Genomic DNA, 3,851 nt, shown 5'->3' on the forward strand with positions numbered 1-3,851 from the left:
AGTACAAATATAAATATAAATATGTATAGTATAAATACATATAAAATAATATAAAATATAAGGTTTTGCATTCTACATATTTGCATTTGTACTACTTCCAAACTCAGCCTTAGTGTTCATAGAGCATAGATAAGTCCTTAAAATATGGAATGCCAAATGTGGGCATAGATAAGTCCTTAAAATAAGGAATGCCAAATGTAGTCCTGCCCTCCATGACAGAGAACCTCCAGAGTTTCTATCCCATTCTCTTTGATTTCCCACTTCAGTAACCCATGAACACCCACATGAATAAACAAGGCCAGGTCGCCGGTGAGGCTTACCGTATAAGGACCATATTGAGTGTTGGGATTGACGATAGAAGAATCCCACTTTGAAAAGGATGAGAGGTGCAATGAATTTATATACAAGAGTAGCCCATAACCCTAACACAATGGTTGTATGTGGTGTCCATGCACGTAAACTTGTACCAGCCCCTCGGTTTAACAACCTCTCTCAGTTCATAACAAGTGGTTAATTGAACTCCTTAGGTTTGTGGAATTGCACAGTAGAAAATGAAGATGAAGGATAAGCTGAAAAGCTAGTGATGAATTTTGCTTTTGTTTTTGTCATGGAGGGATTTACTCAAAGATTGCTAAGGTGAGGGGACCAAGTATGTGAAGGAAATGGAAAGGTTGGGTAAGTACACCTTTAAGTGGTGGCAAATGGAGAAAGGAAGGAACCTTAAGCTTGGTTCATTTGCTTTTGAGTAAAGCAGCTTGTACTAGTGAAGAAGATAATGGTTTTGGAGTGTTTTGAGTTCCCACCAACTGTAGAGAAGTTTACGCAGTATAATCCACCAACAACTTAGGCCAAATTTATTTTCTTTTGAACTATTATTAACCTGCGTACATGAGAGGGAGTAATTTTTTTATCATATTCAAATGTAATTACATTATTTATGTATTTGTTTATAACAAAAAAGGTAAATTATAAACACCCCTTTATACTATGGGGGCATTCTATTTTTGGATTTAGAGAGGGGGGGAAAGTTGGTCAATGGTATTTTAGTTCCCATTGATCAAGAATCCCATGTTCTTTTTTCAGTTTTATGTGGGGATCAGGAAAAGTTTATTTTCCTACGTATCATTTACCTAGGAAAGTGATACACATCCCTAGGTGGATAAATAACTTTGCCACAAAGGGGGAAAATTGCCAACACTTGAATGGTAACAAAATGCCCCTTTTAATAATGGATTTCTATGGGTAAAATGGTCATTGCCTTATTTATTTAAGAAATAAAAGAACATGAGTAAATGCGCTTACCTGGGTAAATTTTTCTTGGAAAACACTTACCCAGATAAGTGCATTTACTCGGATAAATAATTTACCAAAAAGTGAACGGGACCTATGTGTTAATAACAATTACCTCCCTCAAGTTTCATTTGACCTTCTAATCTGTCAACAGTTATTCCTTATTTGTCAAAGTTTAGAGAGTCTTTGTCACAAATGAAAGTTCAGAGAGGTCTATGTAATTAATCCAAAAAAATAAAAAAATGAAAGAAAGATAGAAGCAAGTAAATAACAATTAAAAATTAGGATATATTACATATTCATTACTAACTTTACTTTGGGGGTAGTGGTAATTACGCACTAAGCTTTCATTTTCAGCAAGGGCCCCTTGAACTTTTAGATGCTGACAAGACCCCCCTGATCACATTCCATTTATTAACTTTTAAAAAGATTTTCATGTGAATGTTTAAATTTTTCTAAATCCCCAAATTACCCTTTTTAAAAATTTTAACATTTTTTTTCAATTTTCATTTGTTATTGATTCAATTGATACTAATTTGTCGTAACTCCAGGTTTTTATAGAAGTTTCTTCTTTTTTTTTTTTTTTTTTTTTTTGCAATTTCCATTTAATAGAACTTTCTCAAGTGGGTATTTTGATAATGGAGAGGGGGGTTTTATTGAAATCTGAAAGCTCAAGGAGGTAATTGCCACTACTCTTAAAGTACATGTTAGTAGTCTGTAATTTACCCTTCTAATCTCATCAGATGGATTGTAGTTTTTGGCATCGAGATGTCTGCAGCTCTGCATCACTTATGTGATCCTCCCGATATTATGAAAGCCAGTTTTCAAAAAAATATAAAGCAATCATTGCGAAGAAGTTTGAAGAAAGGTTCAAAAGTGAGGAAATGAGGTACAGTGAACAAGTATTAGAGGAGATAAATACGACTATTTCAGGTACCCAAAATGATGGATTAATTAGGGAAGTAACAAGCGAGGAGATATGGGAAGCAGTTAAACCAATAGGGGATACAAAATCTAGATGGATTAAATGCATTTTTTTTCAAAAAATATAAAGCAATCATCGGGAATTCAGTTGAAGAAGTGATTAAGGCTGGAAGAATGACACTTGGGTTTACCCTAATCCCAAAAAATAATTACCCTCATACAACCGATAAATTCACACCAACAAGTCTGTGCAATATAATATATAAAAGTATAGCAAAAGTCCTCGTAAATAAACTGAAGGCTAGGTGAAATAAAAGGACCATTCCAAAGTGTATTTGTTCCGGGAAGACAAATTACTAATAAGGTCTTATGGCTTGCAAAATAAATATAGAAAAAGCCTATGATATATTATAATGGGGTTTCATTGAAAAAAACCTTAGTAAGTGGGGATTTCATGATAAGTGGATCAATTGGGTTATGCAATGCATCAGCACAGTTTTATACCAAATCTTGATAAATGGATCATCAACTAGAAGTTTTAAACCGAGTAGGGGAATTAGACAGGGGGACCCTCTATCCCCTTATGTTTTCGTCTTATGCTGAGATGTCCTTTGATGATTTGTAAAATAAATCAATGAGGTAAGGAGATATTGGGCTTCAAAGCTATGAGGGGTGGACCCATCATCCCTCTTTTACAATTTGCAGATGATTGTTTAATTTTTGCTAAAGCTAACATTGATAATGTGCTAAGAATTAGAAATATTATAGAAAAATATGCTAGAGCTTCAGGTTAGAAGCCAAAATTTAGCTAGTCCACATTATTTTTCTCCAAAAATATTCATACAAGGCTTCAAAAAGTTCTTTTAAGAAAACTTAAAATTCCTACAAAAAAGAAAGAAGGTAATTATCTTGGAGCCCTTATAATTGAGGGAAGAGTCTCAAAAAAGACGTTTAAGAAGGTGGAAGAGAATGCCATAAAGAAGCTTGCTAGATGGAAAAAAACTATCCCGATTACAATCATAGATAGAAGTAACAAGATAGTATGGAAACCAGATCCCAAAGATACCTTTCGATTAAGCCTATAAACTAATGGAAGAGGATATGGGTAGTTCAAGCACAAAAAGAAGAACGAAGAATATGTGGAAAATGGCATGCCCTCCAAAAATTATTCTTTTCATTCATATAGTCCTTGCGGGGAGAACTCTAGCCCAGAAGAGACTGAGAAACTGGGGGTCATATCAAATGTTGAATGCCCTCATTGTGGTTTAGAGGAGGACTCCAACCACTTCTTACATTGTGTAGAATCAAAGAACACTTGGACAATAACGAAGAATATTGTTCCCCTGAACTAAGGTTATGTTTGGTTTGAAGGAACGGTAGGGAAACTTATACAAGTTTTGTAAAGGTTTTTTTACCTTTTCCTACATTTTCCTTCAAACCAAATATAGCCTAAAAAAATCCATTTTAGTATGGTGGGACCGGATAGCTGAAAACCATCCCAATAGTAACCACCAATTAGTGAAAGAATTTGTAAGTTTTATTCTATAGAATATGTGAAAAAGAAGAAATGCAAAAATCTTCAATAATAAAATCATAACCCCACAACAAATTGCAGAAAAATCTTGGAGGGAGTGTGG

Source organism: Nelumbo lutea, chromosome 6, assembly GCF_056320005.1.
Source record: "Nelumbo lutea isolate HS-2025 chromosome 6, American lotus-T2T, whole genome shotgun sequence".
Classification (NCBI taxonomy): Eukaryota; Viridiplantae; Streptophyta; class Magnoliopsida; order Proteales; family Nelumbonaceae; genus Nelumbo; species Nelumbo lutea.